At 44.2% G+C, this 23,604-nt stretch overlaps 1 protein-coding gene across 2 annotated transcripts in view; it reads left to right on the top strand.

The window, feature by feature from the left end:
• The window catches only part of LOC108160437 (homeotic protein distal-less), a 51,227-nt gene that overhangs the window by 5,752 nt on the left and 21,871 nt on the right, over nucleotides 1-23,604 (top strand). The gene's annotated exons all lie outside the window — the stretch shown is intronic.

Here is a 23,604-nt window from a genome sequence, read left to right as displayed (position 1 = left end):
AAGAGCTTATATTTTGCCCATCCTACAATCATTCGATAATGGATCTACATATTGTACATACCTCGCACAATTCCCCTGGCTGTGGCAGCAATCCTTTTAGCCACTATCTTCGCAGGGCTCGCAGTTAGTTATCATTTTTCAAATTGAATTGTTGACGTGCCTCTAATGTTGACTGACAAACGAGCAAAGACACCAGCCACAGAGACAACGTTGCAACAATAGCAGCAGCGCTTGCCTCCTACGCCTGTGACCCTCTCACTTGACGGCAGACACACACACACACACACACACACACACACACACAGATACTCACATAGATACACTCATCCAACATGCAATATGATGTGCATATTGTACGTAGATGCATGTGTAATACTATTATGATCTTTTCATTTTGCTGTTCCTCCACGTGTGTCAATGTCAATTCTATGAAAAGTTGTTCTGTTGCTGCTTCTGCTGCTGCCCCTTGTTCTCCAGCATTGTCACAGACAACACCCCCCCAAGTCCAAGCCCCAGCCCCAATGTACTCCCCCGGGCCCCACTTTTCATTGCTTTTGTTTAACAGTTTTTTCCCATTCGAGCAAGAACAATTCGCACATAAAAACTATGCTAAAGAAGAAGCTAAGGGGAACAAAAAGCTGTGAATGAGTCTCGTGTTTTTAGAGAAATTTATTGATAGTGGGCGTGGGCTTCCTAATTGAATTAGTGTGCCACAAAAGTTCATGTGCCCAGCCACAGACCGGAGCAGTGGCAGTGCCACAGAGAGAGAGAGAGAGAGAGAGGGAGAGCGCGCTATGTGGCACCAGAGGAAGAGCCAGAATAATGTTGTAAAGAAAAACTTGTAAAACAAGTTGAAGACGAAGACCCTGTGCCATATCTATGTATGTGTGTGTGTGCTGGGGTGTATCTGTGTTGGTTGCGTGGGTGTTGCTCCAGCCGCAAGTTGTTTATCAAGATACATATTTGAAGATCTGACAAGAGGCAGGGGCAGGGGCAGTGGCAGTGGCAGGGGCACGAGCAGGGACAGAGGTAGCGGCAGTCAGTCAGTCTAGAACGGGCGTGCCACACGCCGGCTGTGTAATAAATTCTGCTCCAGAGCTCCACTTCTACAGCTTGAGTCACCCCCAGAAATGGTCTATAGATACTATATACATATATAGAGAGAGGAAAGACGCTGATTTCCCCGAAAGCTGAGACTGTGGCAGCTGTCAATCGAGGCAGCTAAACAAATAGCCACGCCCCTAGCGCCTGCAGCGACACAATCAATTTCGGTCTTTCTTGGCCTGGCCTTTAAGGGGTTAAGCAGTTGGCCAAAAGCATAAATTTATGACTGCACTTTGGGGTGCTACCAACTTGAGCTACACAGTGCGAAAGATAAGGGGTACATTGGATCTACAATATTCCTTTGGTATTTGGAAAGTTGTCACACTTACACCTGCCATTAGCCACTTGGAATGGATTTAGTTTTCTCTCAGTGTAGCCGTAGGACCCTCTCTGCCAGGTTTTGGCTGCTTTCGCTTTCCGCAAGGAACACAACTTTTGGGCCGCGTGTTAATTAAAACCGCCCTCGCCATTTGAAGTGGCGGAAGTTTTTTATTGATTTGCCCGGGACCAAGAGCCAGGCCAGGCCAGCCCAAGCCAAAGATCAGCAGCAGGACCTGGAGTAGTAGCAGGAGCGGCAGCCAAAGCCGGACCCGGCCACGTGGAGTCGGACAGAGGCAAGTCGCATTCGCCGGCCCACCACGCCAATGTTTGAGACGTGCAAACAGACCATTGTGCTTGGCCCAAAAGATTTATACGTTACACAAACAGCAAACAGTTAGCGGAATGCAGCCTTAGCTTAATGGCCTTCAGCCACACGGCCAGAGGGGGTGCAGCGGCTCAGGAGGCGGTTTTTGTTTTCGCGGGGCGTGTTATACAATTCGGTTTTTGTGGCCTGACAGCAGCTTGTCCGGCCTGGAGCCCGGCTCAAGAGACACGTTCTAACACCTGCTGACCAGCAACAGCCAGAAGCAACAAAAGTTGTGAGTTGCTGCGGACACCGCAACTCTACAGTTATACCCGATACTAAGTCAGTATGGCTCTCCTCCGGCAGACGCCGCTAATATTAAACGACACGACAAAGAGTGCGTGCGAGAGAGACAGAAAATCAGTCTGAGCGTGACGTCGGGCGCTGCTTAGCCACTGCAAATTGATTTGTTCCTGTTGGCTATAAAAATGATCTGATCTGATCCAGATTCAGCAATCTGACAGATATGGTCATTATCTATGATTCTGCGTTTTTAGTTTTCTCGAATGTGCAATATTGTGGATGCAACAGATTTTCGTCCTTTTTGTGGGCGGAAAGGGGCGGGGCGAAATTTTGAGATACACGTTTTATAGTAAGATCTAGCAGGAGTGCGGATACCAAATTTGGTTACTCTAGCCTTAATAGTCTCTGTGATTTTTGAATATCCCCAGATTTTCGTCCTTTGCGGGGGCGGAAGGGGGTGTGGCGAAATTTTGAAACAAACTCGTCTCGGTCCGATATATTAGGAGTGTGGATACCAAATTTGGTTGCTCTAGCTTTTGTAGTCTCTGAGATCTAGGCGCTAATGTTTTACTCTAAGCAAAGCCGCCTATGCTACGTGTGTGTTAGAGAGAGACAGGGCGAGAAAAAATGAAATTGTTTTCTTGATGCTGGCTATAATAATAATACGATCGAATTCAGATTCCGCAGTCTTAAAGATATGGTCATTCTCTACAATTCTACGTTTTTGGTTTTCTCATATCTTTAAAATTGTGGATGCCACAGATTTTCGTCCTTTGTGGGGGCGGAAGTGGGCGGGGCGAAGTTTTGAAATATTTTTGTAGCAGTGACATATCACAGAAGTCTGGATCCAAAACATCGTTGCTCTAGCTCTTATAGTCTTTGAGCACTAGGCGCTGAAGGGGACGGACAGACGGACGGACGGACAGACAGACAGGCTCAATCGACTCGGCTATTGATGCTGATCAAGAATATATATACTTTATGGGGTCGGAAACGATTCCTTCTGGACGTTACACACATCCACTTTTACCACAAATCTAATATACCCCAATACTGATGTTGAGTATCGGGTATAACGAGGGGGAACGTTGTGAGTTGCTGCGGACACCGCAACTCTACAGTTATACCCGATACTAAGTCAGTGTGGCTCTCCTCCGGCAGACGCCGCTAATATTAAACGACACGACAAAGAGTGCGTGCGAGAGAGACAGAAAATCAGTCTGAGCGTGACGTCGGGCGCTGCGTAGCCACTGCAAATTGATTTGTTCCTATTGGCTATAAAAATGATCTGATCTGATCCAGATTCAGCAATCTGACAGATATGGTCATTATCTATGATTCTGCGTTTTTAGTTTTCTCGAATGTGCAATATTGTGGATGCAACAGATTTTCGTCCTTTGTGTGGGCGGAAGGGGGTGGGGTGAAATTTTGAGATACACGTTTTATAGTAAGATCTAACAGGAGTGCGGATACCAAATTTGGTTACTCTAGCCTTAATAGTCTCTGAGATTTTTGAATATCCCCAGATTTTCGTCCTTTGCGGGGGCGGAAGGTGGTGTGGCTAAATTTTGAAACAAACTCGTCTCGGTCCGATATATTAGGAGTGTGGATACCAAATTTGGTTGCTCTAGCTTTTGTAGTCTCTGCGATCTAGGCGCTAATGTTTTACTCTAAGCAAAGCCGCCTATGCTACGTGTGTGTTAGAGAGAGACAGGGCGAGAAAAAATTAAATTGTTTTCTTGATGCTGGCTATAATAATAATACGATCCAATTCAGATTCCGCAGTCTTAAAGATATGGTTATTCTCTACAATTCTACGTTTTTGGTTTTCTCATATCTTTAAAATTGTGGATGCCACAGATTTTCGTCCTTTGTGGGGGCGGAAGTGGGCGGGGCGAAGTTTTGAAATATTTTTGTAGCAGTGACATATCACAGAAGTCTGGATCCAAAACATCGTTGCTCTAGCTCTTATAGTCTTTGAGCACTAGGCGCTCAAGGGGACGGACAGACGGACGGACGGACAGACAGACAGGGCTCAATCGACTCGGCTATTGATGCTGATCAAGCATATATGTATATACTTTATGGGGTCGGAAACGATTCCTTCTGGACGTTACACACATCTACTTTTAACACAAATCTAATATACCCCAATACTCATTTTGAGTATCGGGTATAAAAAACACAAGCTGCAAGCTCAAATCTGACAGCGCGAGACAAATGTATATGTACAGATACAGATCCCCTTCAACAGGCACCGCTCCTCTGATCACCATTCCCCCAAAAAGCACAAACAGAAAAAAAAAAAACAAAAAAAATAAAGAATAAAAAGAAGATTAACTGAAATAAAAAGAATACAAAAATACTTTTAAACTGCGTGTTTATGAGCTCATATCGGCACATTTTGATCTGGTTCCCCGGCTGCAGCTCCGATCCGCCCTCCGAGGAGGGCGCAACAGCCAGAGAAACAGCCACGAAATATTTGTAGGAGGCCACGGCCACGCTGGCTGAAAACAAAGGATTTGGCAGACGAACTGCCAAAACGGCGCTTGTGGGAGCAAAAGGGAACACCATTCCAGCCCAGCAACAAAATGTTGGTAGTGCAATTGCTGAAAGATAGCAGATGATATAGCAGCTATAATCTGGCATATTTCCAGTGATCTGGCCATTCTTAAACTTGAAGATATCCAAGTTTTTCTTGGAACTCTTTCAGTGAACTCTTACGCATTTCACCCCTAGCTAACTTCTACTTGTACCAACTTTTTGCGTTGGGCCCCAGCCTCTGCCGTGGCCTGTCTTCAAAAATCAACAACGCCTGCTTTATGTGCTCGTCTGCATCTGTGTGCGCTTCTGCGTCTGTGTTTTGTCTGTGTGTGTGGGGTTGCCGTTGCGATAGCAGTTTTGCGAATCTTTGGGCTTTCGCTGCTGCACGCAGACGCAGACGTCGCCCCAGCCGCAGCCACAGACGCATCGCCCACGGTGCACACCTTCGGTTTGTTGCTTGCCCCGGCTGCTGCGATAAGTCTGCGATAAGTCTAACCTCTCAAAGGTCATGGAATCCAAACAAAGAAAGAGAAACCCACAAACAAAAAATATACAAAAAACTTATATTTCGCTGGAATTTCAGGCCAAATAAAATACTTGTAACGAAATTAAAATTAATTTCCACATCAACAACAGCAACAAAGAGCAGAGTCAGCGGGAGAGAGGGCGGGAAAAAATAGAGAGAAAAAAACTAGCACAACTTGATTTAAATAATACAAGTGTCTAGTTAGTATCAACGACTAAGCGAGAAAAAATGAAAAACTGGCTGACCGCATTTAAATGCTCAGACACAGAGCCGCAGCCGCTGCCCCCGCCCGTGCCCGTGCCCGTGCCCCTGCCCATATCCCAAGCGTCGCTGCTCACGTTCGTTTATGCTGCGAGGGTCTCCGCGGACAGCGGCAGGGGCAGAGGCACATCGTATATCAGTGATTGCCTGATTTACGCGAGCAATGTCAATTAAATTATGGCACATAATACAATGTAACTTAGTGGAGGCAGCAGCCACACTCACGTCTTAATCGCACGCACATTGCAGCAGCAGCAACAACAACAACAGCAACAACGAAACCAGCAACATCGGTGTCCCACCAGCAGCAGCAGCAACATCGCGCCGCTTCCTTGCCTCCCTATGTAGAAATTTTTGCACCGCCAGCTCTCGTAACAGGAACTTTGAATTAAGTTTGATCAATGCTGATGCTGGTACTACAACAGCGGCAGCGGCAGAGGCAGAGGCAGCTCGGTGGCAGCAGCAGCAGCAGTAACGACAGCGACGCGACAACAAACAAGTTGCCATTAACAATGATGCATGGCCCGAGAGGCAGGCATGGGGCTCGTTTCTCAATTTCTCACCAGGCCTTCTCTCTTCCTCTCTTTCTTTCTCTGTTTCTCTGACCGCATTTGCATTTTAAAGAGAGCTCAATCTAATGCCTGACAAAAGATACAAGTATTGGGGGATACATGAGAGACAAAAATATATATATATTCATGTGGTATATGTGGGGACTCATAACTAAATATATAGATATCTGGAAACTTGCATGGACTTATATACAGATACATAGATATGGAAATACAGTAGTTCGAGATACTCATAGACATGACTTACTGATGCGCTTCGAAATGGGTATAGACTTGGTAGCTGTATAGATAGACGTTTGAGTGCTTACGTGCTGTCTGCACCATCTTGATTAGAGTTGACATAATTCGCTGTCACAGGTAGAGATCAAACACACACAGAAACAGAGATTGACCCACAAAGCGTGCCAAAATGCACAGAAATGAAAGAGAAAACGCCAATGGAAATGGCTGGGGGATACGAGAATAAGATCTCCAGGCCAGACCCCATCCGATGACCGTTTATAGCTTCCTCTAGCCATTAGCATTTGACCATCAACTCCATTCTCCACAGAGCCCATCAAGTTGCCACACAACTTGTGGATCGGATCGGATCGGATCCCTGCTGCTGTAAGCAAGTTTTGCGTTTCATTCACAATATTTTTGCAGCTTTCAAGACGTCCAAGCTGGTCACAGTCACAGCATCAGCACAGCCCCATCCGTCAGCGATTCGATCAAAATCATTGCGTACACGGTGAAGCGGCGGCTCTATTGGCCAACAATGCGAGTGTAACTCGGGGCTTGAGTGGGCCAAGACCCGACCAGGCTGGGTTAATTACGGTCTCATTTCGTTGACACACCGCGGAAAGGTAGATGTAGACCCAACCCGACCACACCACACCACACCAGCCCCAAGGATGCCCCTCTGGTCTGAAGATTTCTCCGATGCTATAATAATAATAATTATTATTTTATTACCAAGACTGCGACTCCGTCATCAGGCTGAACATCAACTGGTTTCTGGTGCGGTTTCTGAACAGATACATCCGATGACGACGATGATAAGATAGCCCCGCTCTAGTGGGTGGTTGGCCAGAGCCGAAGCGCATCCCGGTACCCGGTCCCGTCTCATATTATAAGTGGTTCTCGAATTTGAAAATATCGAACGGGCTGAGAGCCACCCCGTTCGCTGCACTTGCTGGCCTTGTAACGGCGATGTCAATTAGCCGGGCTCGAATATCCTTTCGAGCACCCAGCAACCAGGGCCTTGTACTCTGACACCAATTAATGCGGGATTTGTCTAGAGATAGTTTCGCAGGGGAAGGGCGAGTGCAAAGGGCAGATCGGTCCGGAGTTTCCTTGTAGGTTTTCCCCCCACAACGAGAGCAACAATGGCAGACAACCAACTTTTAACGCTTGGTTAACTCTCGGGTCTGTCGCTGTTTTTTTCCACTCTTTTGTTGTTTTCCAGCATTATCATGATCTCGGCTGTGAAAATGCATAGGAAAACGCTGTGTGTAAGCGACAAATAATAGTCAGTTGACCATGATTTCATTTTGCTGACTCGAACAGAAACTGGCTACAGAAAAAAGGCAAATAATATTTAAATTACAATCCCCGAACCCCAACAAAAACCAAAACGAAACGAAACGAAACCCCTTGAAAAGAATGCGCTTATATAAATTGCACAATTAACCGCCACACTTTTTTGTTAGCGTTTTTCCTCCTAGTTTTGTTTTGTCATTATCTGAACGATGGGATCTGACCACAAAAATGATTTTTACATAGTCGAGAGGGTCGGTGGTCGGCGGTCGGCGGTCGCTTGGGTCTTCACTTAATTTCACCTACATCAGATGGATCGGGACCTGGTCGATGGGGGCCCAGGCCCAGGCCTAGGCCCAAGCCCAGCCATTTGGAAAATGTGTTCCTTCAATTGCCCTTTGATGGGACCTCTTCATGGGCAATGGTCATAATTGGGAGCATCTAATTGAGGTCGGGTAATTGAAAGTGCAACGAGTTCCAGGGGAATTCCTGGAGTCGTTGTTCCAGCGGCTAGGGCTGGCTACCTTTCTCAAGCTCTGACCCGCTGCCGGTACTTCCAATACAACACGTGATATCGACTCGCAGGCGTTTGATATTCTTTTTTCTGCTTTAAGCAGAATCGCATAAATATTAAACAAGTTTCGGGGTTTTCCCCTGGCTGCCCCTGCCTCCGGGCCACAGCTGCAGCTAGCGGAAATCTTTTACGGCTTGGACAAAAAAGTTAGTCGATCTCTGCCCCTCCCTCCGGCCATCAAAACCCAATGACATAACTAGACAAAGTGCACAACCGATTTTTACTGTCACTTGCTACAAAGCCAAAAAACTAAATTAAAATATGACTAATATTTTGCATGACTGTGAAAAGCGCTTAAGACATACACTGAAAGTACAGCATCCACAGCAGCGCTGACTAACTCAGGTCTTGCTTCAAAAACAGTCCAGCTTTTTGGGGGAATGAGGCTTTGGATACTCTCGGAAATGTGTGATGGCTGTACATACCGATGGCATCATGAGATTAGGATTTATATTCGGCCAAGCTAGTCGTAGTACTCGATATACTAATCATTCCGTGGCTGTTCTGACAGATATAACAGATTGGAAGCCCTTCATTGTTTGCCGTGCAACGTTCTGGTGAAAGCGGTAATACCCTCTACAAGGGTATATTCAGCTGTACGAGGAGTACACGTATATACATAGTATGTTTATACTTATTTTCGTACACGCCTCTCCGTCCGCCCCTTGGGCAACCACTAAATACTTGAAATTGCACTTGTTGTTGCCGTTGCCGTTGTCGTTATGAGTCGCCGTTGTTGTTGCCGCAGCCGCTGCTGCTGCCGCTGTTGTTGTAGTGTTGTATCTGTATCTGCTAGAATCTCACCTTGACAATGTCTGATCAAATGCTGCCGCCGATTTATTGTTGAACAATTTTCGTACTTCAGCTGCTGCTGTTGTATCACTAATTATACCCGATACTCAAAATGAGTATTGGGGTATATTAGATTTGTGGTAAAAGTGGATGTGTGGGATGGAAACGTTTCCGACCCCATAAAGTATATATGTAGTAGTCTAAGTAGCTTGATGGCAACGAGTAACATTTATTTGATAAGTATGTTGGACTTAAAACTATAACAGCTCCAAGTTTCACAAGTATGTTTGTGACTAATTATATGCGTGTACGTCTGATGCGTGGCTGAACTGACAACTGACTGATCTCTCTCTCTTGCTATCGGCTCTCTCAGAGGCGATTACTGGTCTATCCCGACGACACGACGAAAACACGACCGCTTCGTGTCTCTCTCTTTCCTTCGTTTCCTACATTCGGCTGTCCTGACGGACCATTCGCCTCAGATGGGTCTAGCCAAGGTTTCATATATTCTGAATTTGTAGAGGTCTTATAGGGACCCTCAGTATCCCCAATCTTCTCGACTTCGTACCTTCCATGATTCTTTACCCTAACCACCTTATACGGCCCTAGATACTTTCCTTTTAGCTTTAATCCAGTACCATACTGAGTACGCTTGATAGCTACTAGCTCATTAACCTCATACTGTCTATCTAGTTTCCTTTTTAAGTCAAAACTCTTCTTGTTTTCATGCTGTAACCGTGCAATGTTTTCAACTACTTCCTTTCTAATTTTTTCGAGGTCCTTGTTCAACTCTTCGATAAGTGATTCTTCCAATATTTCTTTTATTTTTGGATCCATTCCTATACGCATGTCTAGCCCAGTCAATATCTTGAAAGGTGTTACCTTGGTACTTCGCGGCTCAACACTGTTGATCATTTGCTGTACTTTTCCTAGATGCTTATACCAACTACTGGAATTACCCTGACGCAATTTCGACAACATAGGCATCACTATCTTGTGCATCCTTTCGACTTGACCATTCCCACGTGGAACGCCTGTGGCAATCATTAAATGCTGTATTTTCTCTCTCTCACAATATTCACGAAACAAATTGGACATAAACGCTGCACCCCTATCCGTCACTATTCTGTTCGGATTACCAAAACTAGTCCCCTGAATTTCCAAACACTTAACGACCTCTTCAACACCTGTACTACGTGTAGAATATAACCAAACAAACTTAGAAAATCCATAAACGACAACCAGTATATAATTGTACTGTTTTTTAGTCATTTCCATTGGTCCAACGTGATCAATGTGATACGTTTGTAACGGCCTATCACCCTTGTCTATTGGTTGCAAATAACCCTCACGTTTTCCTGTCTTTTCATTGACAATGATACACTCGACACAACTTTTTATTACGCGCCATACTTTGTCTTTTAACTTCGGAATATAATATGACTTTTCAATGATATCTTGTGTCTTTTTAACTGAAAAATGTCCTTGCTTATGTGCTATTGATATAATCTCATTTTCCAACTGAGCTGGTACTACGAAAAGCTTCTTATCCGGATCCTTAAACAAAATCTGATTCTGAATATAATAATCCTCATATTCCTTGTCCTCCACAATACTTTTAACAGCCTTAACCCAATCGTCGGTTAGCTGAGCTTCTTTCAAACGATGAGCTATACTTTCGGTCACCATAAAACAAGATACACGACTCAAAGCGTCAACGTGCCTCATCTTCGTTCCTAAGCGATGTTCTATAACATAATTAAAATCTTGTAGGTACATGGCCCAACGTGCTACTCTCAAAGGAACGTCTTTCTTTTTGATCGTCATTGTAAATGCATTACAATCTGTGACAATTTTGAACTTTATACCCAAAACGTATACACGCCATTTCGCTAAAGCTTCGATAATTGCCAGAACCTCAAGGTCATAAGCAGGATATTTCTCTTCACATGGCTTAGTCCTACGGCTCATATATTGAACTGGATGGAATTGGCTGTCTTCCAAACTCTTTTGCAGTAACACGGCTCCATACCCCCATTTTGATGCATCAGTATAGATTTCTGTCTCCAACTTCGGGTTGTACATTTCTAAAACAGGTCTACTAATCAAAGCTACCTTTAGTTGTTCAAACGCAACCTGATGTATCTCCTTAAATTCAAATTTAACATCCTTCCGCAGCAGATCTGTCAATGGTTTTGCAATAACAGCATAACCCTCAATAAACTTTCGGAAATAAGAAGTCAATCCTATGAAACGCTGCACTGCTTTTTTATCAACTGGCACTGGGAACTTTTCGACTGCCCTCGTCTTCTCATCACTTGGTCTTATCGTATTCTTTTCTATTATATACCCCAGAAAATTAACCTTTTGTCGTAACAGCTGACACTTTCTCCAATTTATACGTAGCCCATTCATTTCCGCTATCTTCAGTACTTTTCTCAACTTTAACAAACCCTCTTCTATATCTTGACTACAAATAATAACGTCATCCATATAGACTGCTGCTTCATTATTCTTTACCAAATCTCTCAACACAGCCATTATAAATCTGGTAAACACCGCTGGAGAATTTGAAATTCCAAATGGTACATATAAAAATTCGAACTGACCATTCTGAGTCACAAAAGACGTATATTTTTGAGACTCGACTTCTACAGGCACATGAAAAAAACCATTCGTTAAATCCAACGTGGTGAAATACTTTGCACCCTGCAGTTTCTCCAACACTGTATCCATATGTGACATTGGAAAGTTATCGCGAACTATTTTCTCATTCAGCTTTCGGTAATCACAGCATAGTCTCTTGCTACCGTTCTTTTTGGGTACCAACACTACTGGTGATGCATACTCCGATGTACTTGGCTTTATAATCTTCTGAGCCAGCCACTCTTCCACTTGCTTGTCCGCGATTTCCTGTTCACACAACGGTAATCGTCTCGGATGCTGGAAAACTGGTATCTCATCCACTAATACAATTTTCATTTATATCGGCGCTTCTACATTTTTCTGAGGTTGGTACTTTCCTACCATACCCCTAACCTCTCTAGCATGTGCTTCACTGAGATGAACTCCTCCTTCTCAACTTCGTCAATACTTGACATGCAAATGCCTTTATATTCATTAAACAATTCCACGCATGAGGACGATGCTACCTGATCAAGTTTCTTATCTTTATCCTCGCCACAAACTCTACGAACAAATCTTGTTCCTGTCTTAGAAACTTGCATGTCCACATGATACAGAATAGTCCTTCCTAAAATGGCTTCAAAACCAATATCCTCGTCTGGAATGACATGAAATTCTACCTCCATTTCAATCTCATCGATTTTCACTGGTATCGAAAAGCTACCATAAGTTACAACTTGACTATCTCCAATACCTGTTAAACATTTCTCCTGGCCGATCAGTTCAAGATTTCCAAATTTCAAAAATACCCTCCTGCGAATTAAACACAAATCTGCTCAAGTATCAATCAAACCTTGGAATACCAAATTCGCGTACTTAATATCCTTTAATTCCAAACCTGATGGAGTGAAAATACCTGACGGCTTATCAACGACTTCCTTATCTCGAATAATGTTCGTATTCGATCTCTTTTCTTGTCTGGTTTCGACCTTGACATTACAGCTTGCAGCACGGTGTCCTGGTTGGCCACATTTGAAACAACAAAAATCATTTTTGGGACAACCTTTCCTCAAATGCGATTTGTCTCCACACTTAAAACATTTCCTAAAATTCTCTGCCATCGACCCTTTCACCGAACTCTCACTTTTATTACTCAGCGGCCAATTCTTACTCATCGGCTTGGATCCGCCTCTAGCTTTCTGGTAAACATCGATCTGAAATTTAAGCTCCTTTAAGTTTCTAGCTTGGTACAACATTGCCTTACTTGCCCTAGCGTCTGGTGTACCATCCAAAAAATATTCGATTAAACTCTCATCATCTAGTTTAATTGGCTTGGCTATCTCCATTAACGCATACAAAAACTCATGCAACGACTCTCCTTTTTTCTGCTGGCGCTTTTGCAACATTCTATGTACTTCTACGGACGACAGTTTAACACTAAACTCATCCAACAGAGTTGCCTTCAACGAATTCCAGCTACGAATATCACGCAAACTACGAGCGAAAGATTTTGCTGCACCAACTAACAACTGCTTGGCATAAATGAATAATTGTAATTGACTCCATTAAACAGTAGCTGCGCATTCTTCTAATTCCTCTATCCATTGATTGATGTCGGGGTTATTAGAACCAGAAAATTGTGACACACTACCTTCCACGTCTTTTAGCGTAAACCAAGATTTATACTCTGCCTGTCGCGTACCTGGTTGAACTGCTACGGTATCATCCACTGCTGTTACTACGGACTCATGCTCTGACTCTTCTTCATCCTCAACTGGAAAGCCGTGATGCATTAATAGTCTATCTTGCAAATCGCGCTTTCGTCCCGTCGTCTGCAACGCAAGCTCTCTTAACTTCTCTCGCAAATCTGCGACAGTCAGTGTCATTATCTTTTCAACTTGCATCGTGACGATTTAAATACAAAATAATTGATATTAGCTTATATCTAAGAAAATGTAATTAAATCAACTTAAACAACCTTATTACTGCTGGCCTGTTAACAATTTTCCACTTAACATCGACTCCGAAAACGCCTTTAAAGTCGTCACTGTTAACGATCGCTTCTCTGTTAACGCTCACCTTACTATGGGTTTACCCTTGTTAACTCTCGCTTCTGCGCAGAACTTTCCAGACTCCAAATTTGACGCACACACACCACCACATCCAGATCTCGCTTGCCTGTCGATGTCGCTGTTGCCGTCCTATCTTTGTTGCCTTGCCTTGCTCTCGCTGTTCGCCGTTAACTCGTTGTCGCTTCCCGAATCGTCGCTGCTTCTGCTGTTACAAAATGGTCGTCTCCTTGCTGCTTGTCTCTTCTTGTAGTTGTAGTCTCCGTCCGACGCAGTGCAACACAACAACAATCAATGTTCTTTGATTCTTGCTGTTTGCTGCCGTCGTTTTGTCGCTTCTGCTTCCTTTGGAACGAACGCACTCAGATTGTCGTCTCTGTGCCGCTTGTCTCCTTGTAGCTCTAGCCTCTCAGACGCAATGCACAACAACAACAACGAAGGTTTTGATTCTGGCTGTGTTTGCTGCCGTCTGCCGTCGTTTTGTCGCTTCTGCTCTCTTTGGAACGAACGCGCTCAGATTGTCGTCTCTGTGCCGCTTGTCTCCTTGTTGCTCTAGCCTCTCAGACGCAATGCACAACAACAACAACGAAGGTTTTGATTCTTGCTGTGTTTGCTGCCGTCTGCCGTCGTTTTGTCGCTTCTGCTCTCTTTGGAACGAACGCGCTCAGATTGTCGTCTCTGTGCCGCTTGTCTCCTTGTTGCTCTAGCCTCTCAGACGCAATGCACAACAACAACAACGAAGGTTTTGATTCTTGCTGTGTTTGCTGCCGTCTGCCGTCTTTTTGTCGCTTCTGCCCTCTTTGGAACGAACGCGCTCAGATTGTCGTCCCTGTGCCGCTTGTCTCCTTGTAGCTCTAGCCTCTCAGACTCAATGCACAACAACAACAACGAAGGTTTTGATTCTTGCTGTGTTTGCTGCCGTCTGCCGTCGTTTTGTCGCTTCTGCTCTCTTTGGAACGAACGCGCTCAGATTGTCGTCTCTGTGCCGCTTGTCTCCTTGTTGCTCTAGCCTCTCAGACGCAATGCACAACAACAACAACGAAGGTTTTGATTCTGGCTGTGTTTGCTGCCGTCTGCCGTCGTTTTGTCGCTTCTGCTCTCTTTGGAACGAACGCGCTCAGATTGTCGTCTCTGTGCCGCTTGTCTCCTTGTTGCTCTAGCCTCTCAGACGCAATGCACAACAACAACAACGAAGGTTTTGATTCTTGCTGTGTTTGCTGCCGTCTGCCGTCGTTTTGTCGCTTCTGCTCTCTTTGGAACGAACGCGCTCAGATTGTCGTCTCTGTGCCGCTTGTCTCCTTGTTGCTCTAGCCTCTCAGACGCAATGCACAACAACAACAACGAAGGTTTTGATTCTTGCTGTGTTTGCTGCCGTCTGCCGTCGTTTTGTCGCTTCTGCTCTCTTTGGAACGAACGCGCTCAGATTGTCGTCTCTGTGCCGCTTGTCTCCTTGTAGCTCTAGCCTCTCAGACGCAATGCACAACAACAACAACGAAGGTTTTGATTCTTGCTGTGTTTGCTGTCGTCTGCCGTCGTTTTGTCGCTCCAGCTCTCTTGAATGTCTGCTCACACTAATGCGCCTTCTTCGACAAGTGTCTCTCTCGCACTTATAGGCCAGACTGCAATTCAATTTCGCACCGCGACCGATCTCTTGTGTCACCAGTCTCGTGTTCGCCAAAATTTCCAAATACACGCACAAATCTCACTTGCAAATGTTGTTGTCTTGGGCTTATTTTCGGACGAGCCCCCAATTTGTAGTAGTTTAAGTTGCTTGATGGCAACGAGTAACATTTATTTGATAAGTATGTTGGACTTAAAATTTTAACAGCTCCAAGTTTTACAAGTATGTTTGTGACTAATTATATGCGTGTACGTCTGATGCGTGGCTGAACTGACAACTGACTGATCTCTCTCTCTTGCTATCGGCTCTCTCAGAGCCGATTACTGGTCTATCCCGACGACACGACGAAAACACGACCGCTTCGTGTCTCTCTCTTTCCTTCGTTTCCTACATATATATAGTTAAATATCCGCAACTCGAAATTTAGTTTTTAAAAAAGATTTTATTTTTAGTACTTAATTTCTTTATGTCACAAGATTGGTTGAATTCGCCGACTTAACTTTACGTCTGCTTGTCTCAAACGGAACTGATCTCTCTGCTGCTGGCTACTTTCCATGAGCCCTTCTCTTGGAACTCCCGACTCTGGCTTCGGGCGTTGCTTTCCTCGGCTGCATCTTCGTGTCGGTGGCGTACGTGCCTGGATCGATATTTGGGGATGCGTCGGCTTTGATGAAAGGCATCCACTGCTGGCGATCGGTGTTGCATTACATGACGGAGCTAGGAATGTGATACTCCTTGGTTTTATGTCTAGCTTTGATTGGTCCTCATGAGTGGCGTGATTCTAAAGAATCGATTTCTCGAGAGCTGCGTGATTCTAATGTTGATGAAACAATGTGGTCCATTGTTTATATTATGGGGGGCCCTAGCTTGGAGTATGGGAAGAAACAGTTATTGATTCTTGAGTGGGGTCCTGTTACTTGTGTGGATGGGGTGGATGAATTGTACATAAACATAATGTGTATGGGATGTGGGGAATTATGGATATGCCACGTTTTTTATTAGCCTGTCCCTAGGCGATTACCCTCGGGTATAGTGACGGGGGGTCAAGTGCGGTGGCTGAGGTTGGTTCCTCTTCTGCTTCTATTATAGGGTTAATACATTTAACCGTGACTCTTTTAGAAGTTTTCTTCAATTTAACAGCTACATAACTTAGTAGTATTAATATAATTATGACAAATGAAATTAGTAGACTTATTTGTAATAGGTTACTATATTTGGTGTATTGCATAATTATTTCATTAGTTTGGACATACGACAGTGGTTTTATTTTAGTTATGTTGTTGTTGACATAAACATTCTGGGCAAAATCTAACATTGTGTTTGAAATTCATTTAATTGGATTGAACAGTTGTAGATTTTTATAATGGTATTTCCTTCCGCTATGATTTCTTGGTTTACACAATTCTGGTTTAGCGTTGTTTTTGGAAGATTCCATGTGATTAGAATATTGGGTACAATAAAGTTTATTTGAAAGTTTTGAAAAGTTTTGGAATATGGACATTTAGTGGGAATTTGCATTAAAATTCCTTTTATACAATTGTCATTGGTTTTCAATCTAGTTTCTTTAACAAATACTTCTTCATTTTTTATGTATTACTTGTCGTATGTCATATCTGTTAACATGTTATTTAATTCGTCTGGATACGGAACGATTTTATAGATTGGTACTTTTGTAATGTCTTTGGGAATGTTGGAAATTATTAGAATTTCGTTGGTATCGGATTTTAGCCATGTGGAGGTTTTTATATTTAGTATTTTCTCAGAATTTATTTGTTCCAGGTAGTCTTGTTTTAATAATTTTGGATTAAATATACCGAGCCTAGTTAATTGCATACCTAGTTCTATATCTTCGATATATTCTGTGAAATGTTGTAGATTGAATATCAAAATTTCTATTTGTTGATTCCTGTCTTTTTCTTCATTTAGTTTGTTTATAACGTTTATTCCGCTATTAACTGCATCTATTACCAAATTTAGTTCATTCATTTGAATGCTATGGCTGGATAAATTTTATATTTTTTGTTCCAAATCGACTTTATCTTCCTGATCTAGTGTTCCAAAGAGATATTTGTAGGCTGTTCCTACTATATTGATTAGGCCTCTTTTATTTCTTTTGGTTATTTTTAGCCCGTTCATTTCTCTTTGCAATTTGTCTACTAGATATTTTATTTGGATTATGTCCTGGAATTTAGTGGCTTGCATTAATAAATTTTGGTATAGTTCTTCGGTTTTAGTTACATTAACAGTTAGATAATGGTATTCGTTTTGGGATTTTATAGGATTTATTTCTATGTTTTGGCCCTGTGCCATTACGATGGTAATTATGAGGAGGATGAGGATTTTAATTGTGTTGAAGTTCGCCGATTCCATTAACTTCCTCGGTTTCTCTGGAATTATTATATTTGCTTCTATTAGATTTCTTCTTTTTCTTGAATTTTGATTTATAATGAGTTATTTTCTGGTATGTTTTCTAAGTTTAGCTTATTGTTTATTAATAATGCTTTTATCTCTAATTCTTCTATAAACTTACGAAGACTGCCGTTGAATCTGGTGGTGTATAGTTGTCGTAAGAGTTCTTCATATGGTGTGTGATTTTTGAACTCGTTGATCAGCGCCGTCTTCAGTTCGAGCCACGTGTTGGGTTGTATCATTTGCGATATGCGTTGTGCCTCTCCTGACAGTTGGATCTCGGTCGCTCCAAATAGGATCCTTTGTTGGCAAAGATCTTCAGTTGGATATAATCCGCATACATATTCGATTCGATTGATAAATGAGCTTAGCTGTCCAGATGAACCGTCATAGGCAGGTATTTGTCTGATCGACAGCAGAGCCTGGTTCAAGTGGATTTCGCTCAATGAAACGCCATGTTGTTGGTGTTGATTGGGTTTTGTTTTGTTTTCAGTAGTTTTTAACTTTATTTTGGTTCACTTGTAAGTTTTTTGATTTTGTATTTAGTGTTTCACTGTTCTTGGTGGATCACTATCTCCGCTTACTTCAGTTCACTTAATTTTAGTTTTGCAAATCGTATGTGCTCGTAACACATAGGTTCTTTGGCGGATTTCACACGATTTATTAACGATTCCGGGATTACGTGATCACAGTAATTAGAAATTACACAAGCTGACCATTACCGAAATATAGGAGTTAATTTTAAACGAAATCCTACCGACTGCGCCAGTTAAATATCCGCAACTCGAAATTTAGTTTTTAAAAAAGATTTTATTTTTAGTACTTAATTTCTTTATGTCACAAGATTGGTTGAATTCCCCGACTTAACTTTACGTATGTGTTTGAGATGCCAAGCTTTTTTGGCACCTATGTGTTTCAAAAATGAAAAGAGATTTTGGGTTAAACTTTATAATTCGTATTTAATCTTGGTGGCTTAGCGGAAGCCGATTGCTTGCTATTGCCAGATAAACCTTATGCGAGATCGATATGCAACCAATGCGCAGAGGGGTTAGCATAGAACTAAACTATAGACGACGGCGTTAGATCAAAGTAATTGCCGAAGTGGCGGCAGCAGATCAAAGCAGTTGCCGAAGTGGCGGCGGCAGAGAGCCCCTTTAGCGGGAGAGCGCAGCAGCTCTGCAGAACGTCAACGTTTTACAACATAGGCGGCTCTCTCTGCTCATACAATAATAATGTTAAAGTTACGGTTATTCTTCAGCGGCTGGCCCGAACATACTCCCCCCGTTGGGAGCTAGTCTCTCAACAGATTCCTTAAGGGGCAGCAAACATAGCCGAGTGACGGCCCTCCTGATGTTTCCTGAGGATGTCTTCAGGTCAGCGACGCGACACACTCCGTCCTTGCCCAAAAACGACATCGACCACTCTAGCCAGTGGCCAACGCATTGGAGGAAGATTTTCGTCCTTCACCAGAACGAGGTCGTTCTTGCAGATGTTTTGCGCGGGGGTACGCCACTTCGCGCGCTCTTGCAAAAGAGTGAGATACTCTTCGCGCCAACGGCTCCAAAATATTTGCTGTAGTTGGGTGACCCGCTGCCAGCCATCCAGACGATTGTAGTTCAGCTTCGTTAGGTCAGGCTCGAGGATTTGCTCATGGGGGCCGCCTAAAAGCAGATGAGCAGGAGTCAAAACGTCTAAATCATCAGGATTTTCTGAAAGCGAGAGCAAAGGGCGAGAGTTAACAATTGCAGTGATCTGACAGATCAAATTTGTACCTGAGCGGTACAGGTGATATTTTGCGGTCTTCACGGCCGCTTCCCACAACCCGCCAAAATGCGGAGAGCGAGGTGGGATGAAACGCCAGTCGATCGAGTCAGCCAAGCCGGATTCGTGGACCTCCTTCATATGCGGTTCGCTCAGACAAAGCTTATTTAGCTCCAGAAGCTCGTTCTTGGCCCCAACGAAGTTTGTCGCATTGTCCGACCAAATTTGACTTGGCCTTCCTCGAGTGGAAGTAAAACGCTTTAGTGCGCCTAGAAACGATGCGGTGGTCAAATCCTTTACGAGCTCCATGTGTATAGCCTTAGAAGTGAAACAGATGAATACGCTAATGTAGCACTTGATCGGAGGCCTCGTGCGGATTTCTGATCGGTAGAAAAAAGGTCCACAGTAATCTACTCCAGTGACTTCAAAAGCTCGAGATCCTTCCAAACGTTCCTTAGGTAGGTCTCCCATGATGTGTTCGACCATGCGCGGCCTATTCCTGAAGCATCTCACACATCTGCTGACGACCCTTGACACTGCCTTAACACCTCCAATGGGCCAATATTCCAGCCGAATTTTGGATAGCAAGGCGCGAGGTCCGGCATGGAGGTTTCTTTCATGATAATATCTTATCAGCGCAAAGGTAATGGAATGTCCCTTTGGCAGAATGAGCGGGTGCTGAGCGTCAAATCCTAGCGATGAGTTGCCAAGACGACCTCCAACTCTAAGTAGTCCAGAATGATCGATGAACGGGTTGAGCGAACTAATAGAACTGGATTTCATGACTTGACCATTGCGCCGAATCTCCTTTATGTCCATCCACAAATTTGCCAGCTGAATGTGTCGAATTAGAAGATGCGTTCCTTGCCGAATATCAGAAACGGTGAGTCCTGGATGCCTAAGACGATGTATAAATTTATGCATGTAGGCGAATGTGCGCTGCATGCGAAAGAATGAATTCGCAAATTTGCAATCCTCTCTTGCGAAGCTCCAAAGTTGCTATGTTGTTAGATGGAGATACAGGCCACTTATCCTTGGAGCCTAGCAAAAAGGATGGGCCGTGAAACCATAGCCCTGACTGGATAAGATGGTTGGGAAGCGAGCCTATCGAGAGAATATCAGCAGGATTTAAAGAGTTGGGAACATAGCGCCATTCCATGGCTGCCGTCAACTTCTGAATTGATGCCACTCGATTTGCCACGAAAACTTGAAATTTAGCTGGCTCGTCCCTAATCCAAGATAATGCTGTTGACGAATCCGACCAGCAATAGAACCGACCTGTAAAGATTCCCATGCCCTTTACATTCTGCATGATTTTCGCAAGCAAATGGGCTCCACTTAATTCCAGCTTAGGAATCGATATAGTCTTTAGCGGCGCCACTCGCGACTTTGAGCAAAAAACGTGGCTCAAAGACTGGGCTTCCCTGGACACGACATACACGCAAGCGCCATAAGCTTCTAAGCTGGCATCACAGAATCCGTGAACTTCTGTAGCCACACTAGAACGAAGAACCAAGCGAGGAAATGAGATCCGGGAAATGCTTGCCAAACTATTTCTCAAGTCCATCCAAGTTGAATGCAACGCTGAGGGTAGGCTTTCATCCCAAACCAAATTTTCTCTCCAAAGCTGCTGAAGGAAGATTTTGCACCTGACAATGACTGGATTTATCAATCCAAGAGGGTCGTAGAACCGCGCAATCGTAGATAAAACCGACCGCTTTATTGGCTTTGAGTTTGTGTCCAGTGCGGACAAGGCAAAAAGCAGCTGATCCGAAGCAGGGTCCAACGCTAAGCCGAGAGTTTTGGCAATGTCGCTTCCATCATTAAACTTTAGGAACTTCTCTATGTCATCTTCAGGGGTTCCCTCAAGTACTTCCTGGTGACTGGAGCACCATTTCCTAAGTCTAAAATTACCACGGGACAGTAAAGCTGATGTTTGGTGCATCTTGTCCATGACCTGTGCGACCGAATTACCGCCCGAAATAAGGTCATCCACGTAAACCTCCTGCCGCAGAGCAGCTGAGCCAAGAGGGTAGGACTCACCTTCGTCGATGGCCAGCTGGTGCATTGCGCGGACCGCTAAAAATGATGCAGCCCTCGTCCCGTATGTGACGGTGTCTAATGTGTAGACTTGATCCTCGGACTCGATGGAATCTCGCCATAGGATGCACTGATACAAATTGTCGGGTGGAGACACTCGTACGCAGCGGTACATTTTACAAATGTCCCCAGTGAGAGCGACTGGATATGTTCAAAAGCGAATCAATATGTTAAACAATGCAGGCTGAATAACAGGGCCTGTCATCATCACATCATTTAGAGAATATCCAGTTGATGTAGCTGCGGATCCGTCGAAAACGACACAGAGTTTTGTCGTCGTACTGTCCTCCTTTAGGACACAGTGATGAGGCAAGAAATATTTGCAGAGACTACGGGAATCAGGGTTGACTTGGTGCATATGATGCAAATCAATGTACTCCCTCATAAAGGCGGAATACCGCTCCTTGAGTGTAGGATTACGCTCCAGTTTTCGCTCCAGACTGATGAACCGTCGATAAGCCTGAGCATAAGATTCTCCTAAACGATCAGTATTGTTATTTAGCGGCAGACGAACTGCATACTCCCCGGATGGCAACCGTGAAAGGTGGCTTACGAAATGTGCTTCACAATCGTCTTCTTCTTTGGTATTCAACCCAGCCTCCACACAATTCTCGACTTCCCAAAACATACGAAGAGTTTTATCCAACCTTGCTTCCATCTCAGCTATCGAATCTGGACAATTGTACGTAGCCAAAAGCGCCGAGCTTGATACCTTCTGTCCACCGCCAGATACGATCCACCCAAGCCGGGTCTTCTGCAGAAGAGGCAGTCCATCGGTGAGTTTGATTTGCCCTACGCAGAGGAGATCATAAAAAACGCTCGCACCAATGAGAAGATCAACCCGTTGAGGATTGAAAAATGCAGGATCAGCGAGCTGAATGTTAGATGGAATACGCCAATCGGATACATTTACTGTCATACTTGGTTGAGAATCGGTAATCGTGGGGGCGATGAGAGCAGTAAGTGTAGTTGTGTAAGCAGAGGTGCGAGAATGCATACAAATGCTTATGGTGGATCCCTCAGTAGAAACGCTGGTATCGCCCAGCCCAGACACAAGTGCAGACGATTGAGTTTTCCTAAGCTGAAGCTGCTGGGCGAACCTGGATGTGACGAGATGCAGCTGCGATCCTGCATCTAAGATGGCACGACAAGGAACTAAAACGCCAGACCGATTCTTTACGAGAACCACGGCTGTAGCCAGAAGCACGACATCAGAGTGAAGACCTTGGGCAGCAAGAGAGGTAGACGAAGGTAGAGACGAGCTGCTAGCAGAATTTTGAGCAACGGAAAGAGTGTCCGGTTGAACGGCCAGATCGGGAGGAGTAATACCTGGGCAGCCTTGTGTTGTGGGCTGTATACTATCGAAGTGCAACAAACTATGATGCCTACCGCCGCATACTCGTCATTTTCCACTATTGCATGCGCGGGTCCGGTGCCCCGGCTTTAGGCAATTGAAGCATAGGGAAAGCTTCTTTATTTCTTTGTGGCGCAGCAACGGTGAGAGATTTCCGAATATCTTGCACGAGTATATTCCATGGCCCGCTGAGTGGCAAAAGACGCATACAGACGGGTCGGCGGAAGAGTTGGAAGCTACAAACGTTTTCTTAACCTGCGTATAGGAATGGTTTTTTCCCACCTGATCGCTAGTAGCGTGTGTCGCTGTAGCATATTCCAACCGCTCCATTTTCTGGCAGCGTTGCTGCAAGAATTCGAAGAATTCCTCAGCGGTAGGTATAGCATCCGACGATGTGTGCTCCTCCCATTTGGTTTGCGTCTTCGAAACCAACTTCTGCAGCAGCATGTTGATGACCATGCATCTTGAAAGCTCCTCAGCAGTTCCCAATGTCTGCAACGCTCGCATGTGTAAATTGACTGCATCCGAAAACTCCCGAAGCCTTTTAGCAGAAGGCGAGTCTACCCTCTTTAGCCCAAGAATCTTCTTGATGTGTGCCTGGAAAACAAGTCTTTTGTTATTAAAGCGTTTATTAAGTATATCCAGAGCCGCACGATAATTGGCACTGGAGAGCTCTAACGATCGAACCGAATCCAAAGCCGCATCAGCGAGGCAAGAGCGAAGGTGCTGGAATTTCTCGATGTCACTGATCTCCGCATCCGCTTCAATCACCGATTTGAACATTGCCATAAAATCCGAGAACTCGACGTATCCACCAGAAAATTTAGGCACCTTCAGCTCAGGAAG

This window comes from Drosophila miranda (genome assembly GCF_003369915.1).
Source record: "Drosophila miranda strain MSH22 chromosome Y unlocalized genomic scaffold, D.miranda_PacBio2.1 Contig_Y2_pilon, whole genome shotgun sequence".
Classification (NCBI taxonomy): domain Eukaryota; kingdom Metazoa; phylum Arthropoda; class Insecta; order Diptera; family Drosophilidae; genus Drosophila; species Drosophila miranda.
Note: the sequence above shows the minus strand (reverse complement) of the source record. Positions and strands in the feature narration are given on the sequence as shown.